At 33.3% G+C, this 20869-nt stretch overlaps 1 protein-coding gene across 2 annotated transcripts in view; it reads left to right on the forward strand.

Moving 5' to 3' along the window:
• LOC118187546 (QRFP-like peptide receptor) overlaps window positions 1-20869 on the forward strand; it is a 696437-nt gene that overhangs the window by 72789 nt on the left and 602779 nt on the right. For both annotated transcript variants that reach the window (XM_085810979.1, XM_085810980.1), the window contains exon 2: window positions 19258-19346. The gene's annotated coding sequence lies outside the window, so the exon portion shown is untranslated. The remainder of the gene's footprint in view (window positions 1-19257; window positions 19347-20869) is intronic.

Here is a 20869-nt window from a genome sequence, read left to right on the forward strand (position 1 = left end):
ACAAAATTATTTAATTAATCTGGGAACATAATTCTAAATACTTACATTTGAATTACGTAATCAAGATTCTACAGAAGTAATTATGTTTGCTAATTTGAATCTATAGTTATTAAAAATTACCAGAGAAAGGTTCGTTGGCAGTGCCAACTGCAAAAGAAATTGATTAGATCGAAACGTTGCTCAGTGTGTAAGAAATCTGCTCGCTGTTGTGGTGTTAGAATTTAACACATTCGTCTAGTAAGAGGACGATACCGTAGTTCGAATTCTAATGAGAGCGCAGCACAGATTTCATTTATCTTATCCCAATAAACTTAATGATCTGTGCAAATGTTACGATCCGTTCAAAAACGGGAAATTATTAAATAAATAATTATATTGATTACGGATTAAGACGGCTGAACAGTGGGAGTTCGACACGGATTTGGAAACGGTGTGGTTGCATGGTTGCTTTTCAGTTTACCTTAGAACATCCTCTACGAAATTACGCCTTCCCTTAAGCAGATAGTCCTCGCGTGCTTTACCGTATTCCAATAACCTAACTTAACCCAAACTTCAGTTAAAGACGCGAGGATATTTTATAACATCTTGATCTCTTTTGATTTAATCTTTCGTATTGTCTCGTACTCTGCAGCGAAGTTTAGCCTATAGAGGGCGCTAATACGCTATTACTGTTTTCCTCAGTTAATGCTCTGATGTAGCTTGTGAGTGCAGTGTATGTCTTAGAAGCGTCTATGCGTTCTATTAATTGTGCCAAATAAAAAATTGCTATTCAGATGAAAGTTATTCAATTACTTTCTTGAGAAGCTCAACAAATAACAAAATATCTGCTGTTAAAGCATACGGCACGAAATTTCTACCAGTGTAAAAGAAGCAAACATAAACTTCTAAATAGGTTTATAAATGTTTATTCATTAATTTCCATCATAGTAAATACCTATTTAAAATATGCTTTTTAATTATATATATGCGTGTAATAAATATTTTTTTTTACCATTACAAGTCTTCACGTTTTTTCTTTTGTAAAAAATCGACAACCTACGCCTAAGTGATGATAGCTCTAACACATTAAGTACTAAAAATATGAACAATGGAAGCTATGTGCTTCTGCACATTGTTAGATTCCATCGATTCCGAAGTAGAAAATATAGAAATCTAATTGTATTTTTCTGTTTTGGACTTCTGAGGAAGTTGATACGATATTATGTGTTTCTCAATGAGAGTATTGAAAAGGACGTTGCTACTTCCTGTTCATTGGATACAGAAGTTGGCTCAAGAGCATTATGTTCCGAAAACTAATTCAGTGCATGCTTACCCTTTATTTTAAGGATCCCTTTCTCTTTATTTTGATTTTCAGACGTTTGGGATCCGGGATCTTGAAAGTATCAGCTGCCATCGGAAAGCCTTCTCATCATCCGATTCGAACTTTCGGTACAAGACCCCGCTTTTCCAGTATGAAGTAGCTTAAGATCCCGGTATTACTTTTTCGTAGGACTTTAGATCGAAATGTCCTGCCAGGTAGGTTTTTTGTTTGAAGATTACATGAAGACAAATATGTTTTTAATGTCACTGTCTTCCAACTCGTCTTTCCTCACTTCGTCATAACTGCACGAGTCTCGATCAGCTGATGCTGAAGTTGTAACTTGTCGGACAACTGGATTAAGCAGCTCGTATTTCACATTGACCCTGGAATAATATCGGAAGCTTTCTGGGGAGGTTCTTCTAGACAGGGCGTTTCCATGTGATGATCCCTTCTGATGACAGAAAGCGATGTCATATTCTTGCAGTCTCTGTATCCATCAAGTTATCTTCCGCCGGAATTCTTGAAATTCCAAAGCCAGGGCAATGATGCATGATCAGTGCGAAGCAGGAATTTTCTGTAGTAGGGATAGTAATGGAAATGTTATACGGGTTTAACTATGGCATCGAACACTTTCCTGGTGACACAGAAATTCCCCTCTGGTTTAGATAGACACTTGCTCCAGTATGCTGCGACATGTTCTTGACCATTTATTTCTTGGGAGAAAACATCACTGGCACTCATTATTCACATCTGTGTCGATAAAAAATGCTTTGTCAAGCTGATGATAAGTCAGGATTGTCGCAGATGTTAAAACTTCCTTCCATTTGTTAAAGGCATCCTCATACTCTTTTGTCCACGAGAACCTTTGCTTGCTGTCCGCCAATTTGTGAAGGAATCTTGCAATGGAAGGAAGGTCCTTCACAAATGTCCTATAGTAGGTGAAAAGCCCACAAAACACCTTAGCTTATGGACATTTTTGGGGCGTATCTAGTCTTTAAGTGCTGACACCTTTTCTGAATCTGTACACACACCTTCAACAGAGATGAGGTGTCCGAGGTAATTCAATTCCTGTCTGAATAGTTTACATTTAGCGTGACGTTACTTTAGATTGGCATTTTTTCAGTTTCGTAAGCACATTTTTAAGATATCCTAAATGCTTTTCAAATCTCTTCCCGACGGTGATTATGTCTTCCAAGTATATAAGACAAGCTTGGTTGGCAAAATTACTCAGCACGGTCCCCATGAGGCAATCGAATGTTGCCGGCAAATTACGTAATGGAGGTGAGGTAGAAGTGGCTTGCATGTGCGCCATCGCTTGTCGGCGGATGCGTCTAATCTCGAGTGCTGACATCACTCTGGCTGCACCGACATCCCTAGAACTAGTCACATTTCTTTGTTCCAACCACCGTCGCCACAGCCGGTGCACTTTGGACGCGTCCGGGTGCGTGTCTTCTGAGATTTGTCATATGGACCAACCTGCCCTTCTCAGTCCGATCACCATGCCCTTCGTAAAATCGTCTGTCTTCAGGAAGTGTCTCCGTTGACGACGGCGTCGCATTTCTTGCTATTTGCTATTACAGGCGTCCTCTGAGATAAGAACAATGATGGTTTCCCTAGCATACTTAACGGCACAAAAATTAAACATTCTGCAGGTTCATTCCCTTATATTTTCTTCAACATGCGTTGGAGAGCTGCGCAGTTCACATCACTCGCATAATTCGTTGACGTGCGTCTACCCTGAAATTTGCGTAATTTTCTGGCCACTTCTTCGTGTTGCATTTTCAATGTCGGGAGGTGTATGACTAGTGAATTAATCTCTGGGGAAATTATATTACTGTTTTAAAATTTTTCTAGTGCCCCAGAGCAAGAGGTATCTTAAGCATGAAAATGATTAAAGGCATTCGGAAATTTTACATTGATTTGCATAGTTTAAGACACGCAGATGAAAGTATTATTTTTAAAGGAAGGAATAATAGTTTTCAAAATACTCTTACTGTAATGTTCTCTTACCACTACTTTGCTAGCTTTATTTTACTTGCACAGAATTTCTTAAATTGTGTACTTATAAAAATTGGGTAAATGCAAGTGTTCTTTTTTTTTTTTTTTTTTTTTTCTTTTTTTTTCTTATTACGTGCTCCGCCCTTAGGCATTACACGGAAAGGGAGGGATGCCCCGTGGAGGTCGTTTCAAGGGAAACTGGCTCGTATCCCGTTACACAAGGGGAAATCCACGGAAACGCCCATGCAGCCAGGCCGTTCGCCGGAACTCGAACCCCAGACCGAACTACCAGTGTTCAGCGGCTTCCGCTCGACCGCTGGTGGGCATTTAAGTGCTTTGAAATCATATTTTCTAGTCATATGCCAAATATATATGTAATATCAGACTAAAATTAAGTTAGTTCTGTGATTATGCGCAAGCATATTACCATTTAACATTTGTGATAATAATGAAAACTATGCACACGAGCATATACACTAAGCGAATGTAAAACTCAAGAGACGCTCTGTATAAATAGTTTTTACCAGTTTTCGCCTCTTTTAAAAGGAATCAAAGCAATTACTAGGTTAACTTTTATTTATCAATGCGCACACACACATACATGCGTAACCTCGCTTGTTTATATTCGCAAAAGACTTGCCGATCACGATTTTGGCAATCAATCACGATTACCGAAACTCTATCTCGGCTCTTGTCAAGAACCTGTCAAGGCGCTCATCAGCTTTTAGATGTGGTGCCATGTATTTATGGTATGCCTTTACTTTGGAGCATGAAATAAACAACCTTTTCTTCTCTTACCGTGGTTTTCTTCCAGCTAATCAATGGACAGCATGCTCTGAACATTACAACTCACTCTGGCTAAGAGAATATTGTACTGGTGTATTATCAGAACAGCTACTTTCATCAATCAAAGCTGAGTTATTAGCAGATAACGCATTAATATATTTTCGGTGCACATCGATGTAGCTTTATCATCTCTAACCTAATTGGCATCTTGGCAAAATGGCTGAAACGTAATTTATTACAATAATTTTTGCATACATTTGAAAAATTTTATGACCTGACCATCAGGAAGTAAAACTAAGATTAACATATTTTAAAATACTGATTTAATAAAATGCTGACATAAATCTGGTTGAATTGGCTAAAAAATTAAAAAAGAGGAAATGTATAGTGGACTGTTATTGGAGAAATTTTGCTGCTAAAATATTGTTCTAAAAGCCAGGTAAATGATATACAGCGTTAGAAATATTTTTAATTATTAATATTAACGATACGAATTCTCATAAAAACGAGATATGTGGTATATGATTGTTTAAACTTTATTATATTAATTTCACTGATTGTTCGAATATTCATAAAAAAATTTACATGATAAATGGTGTGAAACATATCCTTAATTAATTGCGCTAATGGTGCGAATGTTCATAAAAATGAGGCATGTGGTATTTGATGTCAGAAATATCTTTTGTTAACCACTCCAATGATTCGATTGCTTATACAAATTAAATATATGGTTATAAGACATTACAAATACCTTTGATTATTTATATTAATGAAGTAATGGTAACAACGTTCATAAAAATGAGGAAGACATTATTTTGTTTTAACCAATTATATTTAGTTATAGAAACTTTTCCTTCCTTTCTGTTTCATTTTCCTGCCAGAATATAAATTTTAATGACGTTTATGCAAATCTAATGAGTTCGGAAGCAATATTTAAGCAGCGGTTTTAAGAGTTTGTAGTAGTAGGAGAGTTAGTTTCGAATTTATTCCGTGAGTTTGAAGTAGCTTTGTACGTTAATAGGTGTTTAGCCATTTTCTTTATATCATATTGGTATTCTAGGTAGCCGATTTAACGGTTTAGAGAAAAAAAGCAGCCATTCGTGTAGCCAATCTTACTTTACTGTGATTGTGCATCTTATTTTTCTGTTAAGTTTCGTAGTCACAAGTGGTGGTAGAAGTAGTGTCTATGGTGTAGGATTCCGAAACTCACTAAAAGACTAAAATATGGCTTAAATTTCCTTTTTTACTTTCGTTAATGATTCAAATATTCCTAAATGTATTGTTACAAATGTTTTCATACAGATAAATAATTTTAATGAAATTATATGTAATTTGTATATTTCTTGCAAAATATAACGTGAAAGATATAAAAATGTAAAGCATCGCCGGAAAAATAGGGTTACAGGTCCATTTAACATTGAGTTGAAAGCTATTAAAGCAAATGGCTATTTCGCCAAATTGGCGAGACAACACAGAGCTGGTGATGGCTTTGTCAACTAATTGTTATCTCCAAATATGGTGAGAAATCGTCAAAAGTCGTCAAGGTTGGTGATCATGGTGACAATGTGGTGCGATCCCTGTGTAACTATAACTGAACGTACCCCTAAGTATCTATAACTGTATTCGGCTCTATGTAACTGACACTATGCATATTTTCCAGCAATTTTGACAGATCGGATTTACTGGAAATTTCTTGGCGGACGAAGTAAAAACTATATTAGATTAAAGACAGCATTAGGTTTCAGTTGCGTTTGGAGTAGTGAGAGGTCTTGCGAGCTTCGCTTTGAGATCCGCTTTACATCGCGCTGCGTTTAAGGTAGTTAGTAGTTTGAGGTGGTAACCACTTGTAGTGTTCTGTCGTACTGATGAAGAGGTTAACGAGTACTTTCGTGTGAGGTTTTGGTTTATTTCATTATAGCAAACCGCAAGAGTGCTATCTGCCTGAGGGTAGAGAAGACTTTGTGAAGGACTTTCACAGGGAAACTGTCTCGTATACATGTTACGCATGGGGAAACCACAATAACGTCTATGCAGCCAGCCCATTTACCAGATCCTGGACCGAACTATCAGTGTTCAGCGACTTTACCGCTCGGCTGCTGGTGGGCCCCTTAGTGTGAGAAGTTCCGGAGTTGTAAACTGTTTTTATTTATTAATTTTCAAAAGTAAACTTCAGCAAGCTCTCATCAATTCTGTGGCCATTCTCTCCATTACGAACCCATACGCACTTAACAGTATTGTCACGAAATGTACAGGCGCGGTAAGATGGCTTCCCCGCAAAGGAGTTTTATGGTTGCCATAAAATGGCAAAGGAAAGCAGGATTTCCACATTTGGCGACAAAATTGGCGATATACCATGGATGGATGAAGAACCTTCTGGAACGAATTCTTACCGGTTTAGCCCAGAACGTTCTCGAACACAAGCCGAAAGCTATATAAACCTCGCTGGTCCGCAGTCAGTTAGTGTGCGTGCCTCGTCTAGCGAGCTGATAGTCAGTCATTGAGCGAGTGTCTCGAAGTCTACCGTCGAGTTCGTCGTCGAGTGCATAGAGAGAGTCTTTTAGCGCTTCGCGAATTAGTGCATCGTCGAGTTTTGTCTTAGACTGTGCTGAGTCGAGAGCTATACTCTTGTGTATCGTCGAGAACATCGCGTGGAGAGTCTCGAGAGAGCGTGTGCAGTTCCGAGAACGACCAAGCAGAGTTGGGAGCTGTACTCGGGTGCTTTGCAGTGAAGCTGTCTCCACCGTTATTGCCCGACAGTGTGAAGGCTGTGTTGCTGAACGTGTCAGCGTCTTTTTAACAGTTCGACGACAGTAAAAGTGATTTTGGAGCTATCTGATTAATATTGGTAAATAAAGTGTGTTTCGATACTTCATCGAGTGTCGTCGTTATTCACTCCAAATGTACGAACCCCGTTCGAACGTGAAGGAAGAAAATTAAGTAACAGTATTTTACATAATAAATAGTGTCAGAAATATATTTTTTAAGTATACTAATGATGCGAAAGTTATTAAAATAAGGTGTATGTTATATAGCATTAGAAAACCCATTTTTATGCATGTAAATAGTGACAGTATTTATAAAGCAGAAATGCATGGTATATTGTGTTAGAAATACTTTTAACTATTCACGTTAACGTGCAGAAGTTCATAAATGAGATACATGTGATATGGCATTAAAATGTCATTTCCTTAATATCGTAAATTTGGCGAATAATCATAAAAACATACGTGATAAATGACATTCAAAATACTTTTTCTTAAAAATTAGTAATAATAAGGTAATAAACGTTATAAAATTTATATTACGTATTATTTTTCGTTAGGCGTACCTTTACTTAATTGAACCAATCACACAAATGTTTGTAAAAATGATCAATTATAAATCGTATCATTTAGATTTTAAAAAAATATTTACCATGCTACGTACAAGTAGTGTTAAAAGTAATACAAAAAGTACCTTTTGAGTGGAGATTACATCAGTACCAATAAAAATATAATAAAGATGTAATTAAAAACATTAAAAAGTAAGTAGTTTGATTTCGAATAGCCCAGAGTATTGTAGTTTCACTAAGAGTTAAGTATCTAATGCCATCTATAATTTTAACACTTCTATGTACCAAACCGTGTGCATTAATAGTTTTGAAAGCCATGCTGTGCGTAACAGCTACACATCTAAAATGCAGTGATTAAGCATTAATGTCTCATTAATTAATGCAGTGATTTCATAAAGTAACCTAACGTGAAATCGAAAGAGGAAAGACTGCATTAGAAAACTGTATAACTTCAAATCAAAATACAGACACACACCATCTTGCAAACGTTCACAGACACAAATAAGCGTGTTCGCAAAATGCCTGAAATATATTAGGATTCGAATAAAATAAACTAATGGCAGTGCACAATGCCATAGAGTGCTATCTTGTTACTATATTACGACGAAGGAAAACGAATAACCTTTTCATACAGTTTTAGGTACTTATTTTCTTAAGAATGATACTTCAGAATTCGGTGTTGATGGCCTATCTGACATGCAAAATTTTCCACCTCTCCTACAGACTCCTCATCACAAATGTCCACTTTACCTGACGAGATGAGTCTTCAGAGGGCGAGCTAAATTTAACTTCTCCCTTCCTGTAAATGTTATGTAAATATCTAGATTCATCCTCACCACATCTACGCAAACCTCAAATCCAAAATTTACACACTATATACTACAGTAGTTATTCATTACCCCAAAAGGGGTTATTATTCTATTCTCGAAATAGGATTTTGAGTCGGCTCACTACTAACGGCGTATCGCCTTCAAATTGTTGCCACCAAATATTAACGCTCTGTATTAAAAAAAAAAAAAAAAAAAAAAAAAAAAAAAAAAACTAAATGATGAAGAATCTGTATGCATGTATGTGTACATTGCTCGCATTGTGAAAAAACGACGATAACTTGAGGCATGAAATATTGAACTCCACCCTAACACATACACCTGGAAGCCCAAAGTTTGAACTTCGAATTTGTTGTATCACACTTTTTTTCACACTTTCTAAAACGTTAGCGAATTTGTGATTAACAAACTCAGCGATCTGAAAGGGAACATTAACGACGCTGTTCGAAATAAAACATTTTTAGATCCAGAGCGCGAGAATGTTGCCATTCGGAAAAATGTAAGATTTGATCTTCCAATTTTAATTAACAAACTCAACTCTATAAAAGAAATGTGTTGCTGCGACCGGAAATAAAATACTTTTAGCTTCCACGCATCAGCATCAGCTCAGTAAAGCTAAAGATACTTCCGAATTTGATCTAGAATGTTATTGAGTAATAGATTTAAAAGCAATAAACACAGTTCTTAAGAATATGTTTTGCTACTTTTAATGTGATTGATTTAAATGAATATGTATTAAAATCATCAGATGTCTAATTACAAATATTCAATATTTTTTTCTTTTTAATCTGATTGATTTAAATAAATATGCTTTTAGTTCATTATGAATGTAATTAAAAATATTAAATAATTTGACAGGATTACATCACACATTTTTTTCACTTATTAAATATACAGAATATATATAACGTTCCCATGTTAGTCTAAACGCATATTCCTGTAATAATCTAGAAAATGTTTCTTTATTCCACGTGATTATATCCATTGATAATTTGTACTCGTTAAACCTTGCTAAACTTCAGAAACGATCATTTGGTTAAAATCTCAACCACTTCAGACTTTGTTTTTATTTATAACTTCGTATTTATTTTATTTATACCTTACTATATATATACTTATAACTACTGTATATTTGTATTTATTTTATTTAAAACTTTGTATTTATTTTATTTATAACATTGTATTTATCAACGTGCTTCAATATTTGTTTGCTTTAATATTTTTATTCGGTTATTCTGATAGTATTTATAGCTCTTATCTGACGAACGTCATGACAGATAAGCGTAATCATAATTAGCGTCATAATAAGCGTAGTCATAACAATCGTATCATGGCACATAAGCGTGGACAAATTTCAGGGAATGGGATATGACACGAGTTAAATATGCGTTAGGTATTACTGACATTTATGCATCACGTTATATTTTTCGTATGAACGGTACTTGAGTGAATAACGAGATACTTCATCATGAGTCAGAATAGCAAATGTTAAAAATTATACTTATTTAATTAGGCTGTAACTAATAATTAGATTTCATATTCAGTAAGAGTATCCGTAAATAGGCGAGAGCACGATTTTAAAAGAAAACATGACATACGTGATTTTAAAAGGAAGAATGAAGATATAAATGGGACTATTCTGTATAATTCGGGTGCAAATTAAGCACTCCAAAGCTCAAGATAATTACTTTATTTAATATTTGGATAATTGCAGTGGAGTAGTGATTCTCACTTCTCAGTTGTGTCCTGTCACTTAATTATTGTATTTACCGCAATGTCTGTGTAGATAATATCAAATATGAACCGAGTTAATTGCATTTTAAAATTAGATAAAAAAAAGGGAAAACTTAATTTGGAGTAGATACTAAATAAAACTTTGTCGATTTTCATGGCGATCAACCATAGGTCTTTCCTAGAAGTAATGCGTTTTTGTGATTAATTGGTACTTCCCAATTTTTTTTTGCCGTTTCAGAGTTGTTGTTCTTAGTACCATTTCTTCTGCCAATTTGATTGTAAAAATGTTTTATCTCGGAAGCTGGTGAGGTTTTCTTTCTCAAACTCTAAAATTATTAGTTAATAATTTAGCTATTTTGCGACGTCCTTTTTACTTCCTTGTACGAAGTAAAAAGGAAGTATTGCAATCGCGAAAAATTTCGGGTATCATATTTCAACGAAAATATCCATTTTGACCGCTATCGCATGCAATTTAACGATTTTTTATCGCGTGACATCGGTACGTAAGGACAGAATAAAGGACTCTGTTTTCTCCAAAAAATGATAAAGCTGATTTAAAATGAATTCTGAAGAGATTTTTTTCGTGGCGTCAGTGCGTACGTACGTATCTCGCATAACTCAAAAACGAGTAGCCGTTCCTGAACTACTTAAATTGGAAGACTGTAAAAGAAGTTTTTCGAATTTAAATGCAAGAGTATTTGTATAATCATAATAATTCTTAGAAAATAAAAGGTAAAAAGGCTTACCTTTTAGACGATCTTCTTTTAATCCAAAGGCATATCCGGGAGTATTTTTCTTATTCATCGATACACTACTCACAGAAAGAGAGAGGCTTCTAAGATAATAAGATATTTAATTTACAATCACATCGCTAAGCTAAAACATATATATAACACAGAAGAGGATTACATGTTTCACTCAAGCGTCCATCACGAGTTCTCAAAGTTCAGTTAAAAAAGTTCTGATTTAGTTTTTGCTGCGCGCATGCGCAAATCACGTGGTTGTCGGTGAGAGTTTCAACATTGTTTGTATAACGGTAAACTACATTCTCAGTTGTAGACCAAGTTCAAGTAGTTCAATGGCGGGGAATTTTGGATATGATTAGCGAGTTCCAAATGAAGCTTATATAGCTCGTGTTCAATTTTGGATAACTGTTGACGTGTATCCCTTATGATGGACGGAACTGTTTAAATTGTATCATGTCATGTGCACATCTATTTTTAACTGGCATAATATTTTCAATGGAGTTTACCGCAAACATATTAGTCTATACCTTTGTATTCATTATTACTGTAATCTGCTGTAAACTACTGTCTTTTTATCATCCTATACTGCATTTTTATCATCCTGTACTGTATTTTTATTAACCCATAATCTCTCTACAACTATATGTTTGAGTTATCTTCAGGAGTTTATCCTCGTGCTGTATCATGTATTACACAAATGCAACAAATCTTTATTGCCAAGGTATACTACAACTGTTTAAACTGCATCATGTTATATGCACATCCATTTTTAACTGGCATAATATTTTCAATGTAGTTTACCGCAAACATATTAGTCCATACCTTTGTATTCATCATTACTGTAATCTGCTGCAAACTACTGTATTTTTGTCATCCTATACTGGATTTGTATTATACTGAACCGTATTTTTATCGTATTATAATCTCTCTATAGTTATATGTTTGACTTCTCCTCAGGAGTTTATCCTCGCATTGTGTCATGTATTAAGTATAATGATATATCACTTGTTAGAAGTCTTATGCAATAACACATATTTCTTAACTACATCGTATTGTGTTAAATGTATCGTAACTTGTTATTTACACAAATGCAACCATTTTACTGCCAAGGTATACCACAATTGTTTGTAATCAATCATTCATTTTCAATTATGTACTCACGTATTTGAATTAGTGTTGTCCTAAGGGTTCTCTAGATCATGGTGGACGTGGTGCTATACTAATTAACCGTACGGTAGAGGCATAGTGCCCACGTCCCCAGTTCCTTATCCTTATGATGGACAGAAGCAAGATAAGCTTGCAGTTTAACAGAATTCTTGAAATTACACTAGGAGGATTTTGGTTAGATTTGATTTGAATAAAATTGGGAATCAATTTTTTACGTTTACACTATAGTAAAAAGTCAAGGTGATTCAGATATTTCTTTCGTTTCAGGCGTAATTTAGTGAAACGATTAATCGATGAAGGCATGATAAACAATGCAGAAAATCAAACTTAATTAACTGACCAATAATAAAGCTGAAAACAGTAGAAAACATTCACACTGAAAATGAATATAAAATAAAAGATTTGCAACTAAAAAGCATGAAATTAGATAAGCAAATCACAATATCAAATAAGAAAAATTAAAATATTTAAAACGCAAATGAAACTTAAAAAATTGGAAAAAAATACTTACGGAACCTCATACAATTATAAAATGGCGAACACAACACGTGGAAAAAAGGAAGCAAAAAATCAGCCTGTTTCCGGCTCCGAGACTCATACAATCGCAAAATGGCGAAAAACACGTTGAAAAAAAGAAAGCAAAAAATAATCTAAAGCAAACAATTAGCTTATCTCGTTCATTTGCGCTTTTGCAGCTGAGGATGATGGTTCGGTAAAACCATTGAAACTAGTACTGTGAACAATTTGAAAATATAACTCTTCATCTTTGTTGTTTGACGTCTAAATAAATAAATGAGCCATTGTACTGAAATCATTACAACGGCCCATCTATCAATACATCAGTAAAACTCTTACTAGAATCAGTACATTAGCAATTTTAACATAATACACTAAATAACATAAAAATTAAATTTCGTGTCAAAATAGCTGGATTTTTAGTTTTTAGACATTTCCATTTTGAAGTTTTTTCATACTATATGCAACGCAAACATCGACTGTGTATTTTATGTTGCTTAAATGCAATTGCTAGGAAAATTTATGTTTCAGAATTCTAAAAGAAACTTAAAATCTGAAATGTCTAGAAGGTAAAAATCCTCATATTTTGAAAATTAAACTTCATTTTACATTTTTTGGTTTCTCGTTCAACTTAAAATTGCCATTGAATGATATATTAATTCAAAGCATTTGTTCAGTTAAAATTCGGCACATGACAATTACTACGACAGCACAATTTGATGTACAATCAGTACAATCAAAACGCCGAAATCGGTACAAAGAATTTCCTAGGATTAACAATGGCAGATAGGTTTTGAGTTGTTTTCATGCTTGTGTAAAATTTGACTGTTTTTGTGTCGTATTTTCAAGGTTTTCTTGCTTTTACGTGCGCACGCCCGCATCTGCTATTTTGTGGCAAAGTCACACTCAAGAAGCCAAAGAGCTTGTGTAGAAATTTATGTAAGAAGGTGTAAAAATTTATGCAAGAAGTGTAGAAATTTATGTAATTTGATATATCTTAAGAAATATGTAAAAACGCAATTTATAAACAGCTTTTTAAAACAACACACAAAACAAATTTGACAACATGCAGTATTTTGCAAAACTTTTAGTATTGTAACTTATTTAACTTAAATGAATCTATTTTAGTGAATTTTGGGGTTATCGTACTGTTCCTTGTAATCGCATTCAGTTCTGTACAATCACAAGTACCAATGTGTACATTAAGTAACCTTTGATATAGCAAAGTATGTGTCTTTAATATGAAATTAAAATTAGTAGTAATATTTTTAATATGCATAACATGTTTTTCAAATATAAAATTAGTTGACAACACGAAGTTAGTACCCCACACTACGGAATCAATCATAATCTTTCACGCTGCTCTGTTCTTTCACTTTCTTCATGTATATTTTGTAATGCAATTTTTAATTTCTAATACGTAATTTGAATAAACAGTTGTAAAATATGAATGTGTACTTACTCTGCATAAAATGTGATTTTGTGTTTCAGATACGAATCTGTGTATCTGTATTTTGTAATCTATATAGTGGAAACAAATGTAAATAGAATCAAGAATTAACAAGAATTGATTACTTTTCCATGGGATAAGTAGTAAAATCAATGGAACTGCTACCTACCCCTTCGTTTACTGTATATATAAAGAAGCAATGCATCGTAAATTTTCTACTGTAAGAAGATAAAGCAGCGACTCATGCAGTTCGAATACATCTTAAGACATTATTTAAACTTTCAGTCAAAATGGTTGTATGCTATTACACAATGTCTCAGACCGGATGCCGTAATTGAAACCGTTCTGTTCTCTGAAACGCAAAATTGCCAGTCAAATTTTATTTCACATAAAATCGCATTCCTTACTAGCGACTGATTTACTGTGTTCAAACAGCTTGCTGGTTATCAAAGGAAGCTATCGAAACAAACTTTGAGAACAATTTATTTTCCAATCCCAAAATCTCAAAACTTGCGTTCATTGAAATAAAAGAACTAATTCGTTGCTTCTCAGAAAAGAGAAGTGTTTTCGACGGTGAACCATCATTTGTATGGAGAACGTTTTCTTTCTGTGAAGTGAATTATTTTGTTGCCCGTCTCCATAGTAACGCAGTTTCTTCTATACTTAATGGGCAGGCAAAATAAAACGCTTAAGAATATTTTTCGAGTTTGTTGCGAGAAGATTTTAGAATTCTGATGAGAAATTGGAATGAAAATTCTTGTTCCGTTTATTTCAATTCGAATGATTTATTCCAAAAATAGCCTGATGCCAAACAAGAGAAGATTATTTCCTTCGAAAACATATTTCGAGAACGTTTATGTGGACGGATATTTTACAGCTTCAGATTGATTACTAGTTGTAACTTAAGCCGAAGTAGTTTTCAGGGAAGTTTTCATATTTAAAAAGTTGTTGTAAGAGTTGTTCAATGAAATTCCACAAACGAACTTCGAAAACAAAATTTCTGTAAGATAAATTATTCTATATGCAGTCTTGAATTTTATTTTAGTTCTTTCTTCAAAGTATTTATTGATGTTCAACTATGTTATTCCGACCCCAAGTATAATGGTATGCTATGTGACTAAGTTTTGTTTCAACGAATACGAGAAAAAATATCAATTAAAATTATAATTAGCTCAAATAAAAGTTATTTCTATAATGCAAGTCTCATTTTAATTAACATATTATTTTCATGTAGTTTCTGTACCCTGTATTTTGATTTTCTGTCACCTGTATAAGAAAATGCAAACTGAGTGAATCATAAAAACGAAGAATCTAATTTAAGACACATTGTTGATAGATGCAGGCAGAAATCCCTTAAAATATATATGTAAGATAAAAAATATATCAATCAAAATGATAATTTAAACTAACGGTAAAACATTAATTCTTCCTCTCTATTCTAAAACTCGTAATAATGTCTCTGCATTGCGTCATTTCTAGATCTTTCCTTTTCTTTCTTTTTTGCATGGCCTGCGCAGCGCTGATGACGTAATAATTAGGAACTGAAACTACCATTGTAAACCAAAACTTTTCTCTTCACGTGCTTCCATCTTTCATAACTACGCAATTCAGCTTCTGTCTGTGCTGTGCTTAGACGCAATTTCGTTACGCTGCTTCCTATTGCAGAAATATCAATAATGTAAATTTTCTTGAACAGGCACGATTAGTTTGCCAAGTGATCTGTGGCCACATAATGTCATTTGGAAATAAAAATGGAATTAAAATCGCCTCGACTGCCAAGTTTTATTTACGAAGTCAACACATTAGCTTACGACGCAATCAGAATACTTCCTCTTCAATATAGGATAAGTACGCATCAACAGTGCTCCGTCTTTTCCTTGCTGTAATGACATATATATATATCGTATATATATATATAAAACTCTTAAAGTATACCTACCTTATATACCCCTTAGATTGAACCTAACGTATATTCTGCTGATTATTGGTTTATAACTTTGTTGTTATTAGCTAAGAACGCGCGTTAGGATAGAAATTATATTCTCAGTATCACATTGGATATTCGGTATGTAAATAACATGTTAATTAAATGAAATGCTGATGCATTATGAAATTGAAAGAATCAAATTTTTTTTTTTTTTTTTTTTTTTTTTTTTTTTACTTATATTTTAATTTTGCATCATCGTGAGCTGTATAAACAGATATTTGAGTAACCGGTATCAGCGTAACCTCTACATGAATGAATTATAATTCAAAGCTGTTAAAAATGTTTTAAAAGCATATTACACTTTTAATCTCTAATGTATATATATTAGAGATTAAAAGTTTAACCTATTTAGATAATGTATCTTTATAGGAAATAATTGCTTCAGTGAACTACCCTCAGATTATTATCACAGTACACTGTTGAACAGCCTATTGTTGATTGCAGCACTGTAAAATTCTCATTTCCTATTCTGGTTTGATGAGGAGTGTTAAGCACTCTTCAGAATAAATCCAAAAATACCAATCCTTTCATTTAAATTCTTACGCGATCGCTGAAAGTATTTATATACATTTTCAATAAATATAATAAATGTATTACACATACCATCTGCAAATATCCATTTATACATTAATTCAAAACAAATTAATGCATTTTTATTTAATATAAATGAAGAGGGTACATTTATTATAAGTGTACCCTATTTCAAAACGGTTTTTGTATTTTTAATTATTATAAATGTAGTTAATTATTAGAATATCTGCAGATACATTGAAATTCAGTACGGCGGGGCAGGTTTTAGTTAACGTGTATGTAACATGGCCGCATACATAACAAACTGAATTGTGGCATGTGTTACACTAGTAGAAAAACTGAATGTCCACAATTCTATCAATGGAACATACGTTTTGGCTCAGGTATACATTTATTTTGAAGACTATGTTTTAACTGTACAATTTACAATTAGCTATTGGTAGTCAGCTAAAAAATTAATTGGAAACAGGAATTTAATATTAAGACTGGTTATTTAATACCAAGAATGAGGTTTTTCTCTTAGAAAATGTTTCACAATGACAACTTCTGAAAGCTAAGGGTTTCCTTTATAAACTAAACTATTTTTAAGTTTAATCTTTTATAAAGTGAATCTACTTGTTTGGAATAATTAATGCATGAGTATCCGTCTGCAACTATCTTTTAATTGTATCAATGGATTGGATTATTTAATAATGGCAAAGCACACGAGAGCTATCTGCCTAAAGGGAGGGATACCTTCGTGGAGGACTTTCTAAGGAAAACTGGCTCGTATACCTGTTACACATGGGGAAAACCACAAAAACGCCCATGCTGCCAGCCCGTTCGCTGGATTCGAACCTCGGACCGAACTACCTGTGTTCAGCGTCTTTACCGCTCGGCCGCTGGTGGGCTAATTGTATCAATGAGAGTATAAATTTCATGTTTATACCCTCATTGTTTGTTATGAAGAAGATCCTAGATTCTTGCCAAAATAATTTAACATCAGTAAGACTTATCACAAAATCTATACTCATTTCTTATGAATCAGTAAGACTATAATTACTTGTTATGATGAAGTTCCTAGAGTGTTGGCAAAATAATTTATGGTCAGTAAGATTAAACAAAAAATCTGTACTTATATCCAGAATACTTAACTCATCATTTTTAAAGAAACTTTTATAAATGATTTTTTCATAGAGTTAGAAAAGCTTTTAAATCTCTACAAGTGATACTATATTCAATAATGACATCATTATTTAAGTGTACGATGTCTAGAGTGCTGTTCAGTTGGGTGGTAGACTTGGCACTTTTTTCTTTCAATATGTCTTGTCTTTTTAATTTGATCGAGAATATGTGGTTTCGTATAACCTCTGATTCCTTTCTTTAAATGAAAAATTCCTGTATGTTTAGTCCTATGTTTACCGTACGTGTAAGTCGATATCTTAGTATATTTGTGTACAGAGCACGCCGTCATTTGTTCTGAAGAATTCTAAATCTCATGCAGTTTGCTTAATAAACTGCGATCATACTTAGCAGTTTGGCAAAACTGGAGTCGTAGAATCGACAAATGGAAAACACTGATATGTTATTTCAGAAAAGTCCGATTTTGTGTCACAATACCTGTGTTAGAACAATGCTATATATAAATCTAATGTATAACCTAACTCGCGCTTTCGAGACATGAAAAACGCAAGTTGAATTTCGTCAATCGGCCCAGTAGAATGGGAGATATAGAACTGTTCTATTTTTTTTGCGCACTGTACATTTAAATTTTCAATATCTCGGAAGCAAAGATTAAAATCTTCTAAATTTTGCAAATAGCATATATCATTTCTGAGGAAGTTTTGAGTTCTTCCTATTCTTTTGGATGATTATTATTGTATTTTCTTATATTGCACTTTTCCATGAAACAGTTATATATTTAAAACAAGTATTACTTTTTCTAAAAAATGTATTAAATAATTTTTGTATATTTTCACTTATAATTATTTTGTATGATTTCTTCCTTACTATGCACAATATAGTTTAGATAAATAAACAGTTATCACATTTACGATATTAATAACTTCTTATAATTATTGAGACCTTCATTATGGTGATCAATTGCCTATATATATATGGCTATTGACCTCTTAATCATCGTTGACCGCCTTTTAAATTTGTTAAACAATTGTGTACTTATGATAATAAGTGTAACTTTTAAATGAGGACCTAAGTATTGTAAATCTCAACATATAATAAAAGAAAGAGTCTGTGTGTTATTCGTTTGTGCTGCGCGTAAGCTAATAGACCCAGGGCTACAAAATTTGGTATATAGGTGCATCTAGATAAGAGCCAGTGCACCTCGAAGCGGTTTTTTCAAAATTCGAATCAGATTTTTTTTAATTTTATCTTTTCGATTTTATCGCATCATTTTTAAATAGTTTCATTCTTTTAGAAATGTGGTTTTGGCAACAGGTTTTCATTCAATTGTATACTGGACTGCTGCCTGTTGAAAATCAGCACTGTTAGCACTTGGATAAATGAGGGCGATAATTCTGTGCAGTTTTTAAATTTAATGTTTCTCTTGGATACTGGACGTTTGTGGAAAGAAGGCAACGGGAAGTTCGTTAATTTACTTATTAGGATAATTAATATTTGTATTAAGGGGTATTGCTTATTTCGTTGTAATTTTGTTATATGTAATACTTTTTATTTTATTTATTTATTTATTATTTTTTTTTAGATGAAGTTGTTCTACAGAGCAAAATTCTGCGCAGTTTTTAAATTTAACGTTTTGTGTTCCCTTCAGGCATTTTTCCGTATATTTAAAAGCCAGACGAAGGCTGGCCGCTAACCGCTAGTTTATTGTAAAACAGTACTATAAAGTACTAAAAAATTACTTTTCATATTCTTTTCTTTTCAGAAATTCATTGAGGTTGATATTATGTACAAATATACAGCAAATTTTCTGAGAGACTACTAGATAAGGAGTGGCCACTTCCTTAGGGGAAGGTATGTTTCATTTTTGTAAATTTATTTCATGTTTTTTCTTGCTGTAAGTACTGCCAACATAACAAATTTATGTTCCAAAATGTTTCATTCAAATTTTTATTATCGTAAAGAAAATAAGATCACGGGGCATACTTATATCACTAAATTTAGTTTCCCATAATTGTCCCTTTTAATTCCATTTTGTGAAATTGAATCTCTATGATTTGTAAGTTTTACATTTTATTATGCACAAAAGTTTTGTCGAAACTGAAGAAATTAACGGAATGTACATAAATGGTTTTACACTATGAAGGAACTGCTCATAAATAAAAAAGGCAAAAACATTCATAAACTATCTACAGTACGAGTTATTCATAACCTATGACTTAAAAAAATAATTATTAAGTCTGGCACTGTCTAAAAATATAGAAAGGTTGAATGAAGCGATGAAAACACGTCTACAGTTCTGAAAAATCTTTAGGTAAACCCATGCTTGATCAAAAGTCACAATGTATTTCGATTTATCTTCTCTAATAGTTTTCAAAGAGGGTTCTACAAAATTCTCTGCATTAAGCCACATGTCACGGCAAGAGTAGGTGAATATTTTTCTTTAAATTTTTGAAGTGATAAATCTTTTTTTTTTTTTTTTTTTTGTTATTTTATTTATTGCTGCTACAGGTGTATTTGAAAACTTTCCAACTGATTTCTGCGTCGGCGGATTTCATTCTTGTTTCCAGCAATTTTACTTTTAGAAATATTAGAAAATGTGCATCCGTTTTCCGGGTATTCGTTTGGAATCTTCTTTCCATATAGAAGTAATGAACGACGGTTTTTCCCTTTCAGAATAATATATTTTGCACTTAAAAAACTTTATACCATGCATTTCATAACGTTTCTGAATGATTGAATAGGAATATTTCTTTTCGGAAAGGGTAAAAACGCATCTTCCAATCCTCAACTTATTTACACATAGCATTTTGAAAGAATAATAAATTTAAAAGTAGTAGACGTTACATTATATATATTTATTTTCCATTAAATAAGAGTTGAGGCCACTATTTTGCAAATATTTACTTTTGCTCCAGCGGATGGGCAGTAAATGCCGTTAAACGCTAGTAGCTTGTTTCGAGGATCGAATCGGAGCGAACCGGGAAGCTGTTTGGGATTTTCCCGGTTTTTCCCTCCTTGTAACATGGATATCAGCCAATTTCTCTCAAAATGTTGTCAATGGGGTATCCTTCTCTTTCCCTGTGGTGCCTATTGGCGGAGCACGTAATAACATTTTGTGGTGTTGATGGGCGTGATCGTATAAAAGTACCGATACTAAGAGTATCAAATGCGAATTAACTCCGCGTAAATAGTTAAACTAAAATTTAGTGGTTAGTACATTGCATGATCTTTAATAATAAGAATAAAATGAATTACCCAATAAGGCATGCATGAGTCTGTATTTCTCATTTAAATATACATTTATTAAATCACAAAACACACTTTTCTTGATTAGCCTAGATTATATACGTTACAAAAAAAAAAAACTACATTCA

The sequence above is a fragment of the Stegodyphus dumicola genome, chromosome 2, assembly GCF_044657685.1.
Source record: "Stegodyphus dumicola isolate Sdum_Otavi_A_Nest chromosome 2, ASM4465768v1".
Lineage (NCBI taxonomy): Eukaryota > Metazoa > Arthropoda > Arachnida > Araneae > Eresidae > Stegodyphus > Stegodyphus dumicola.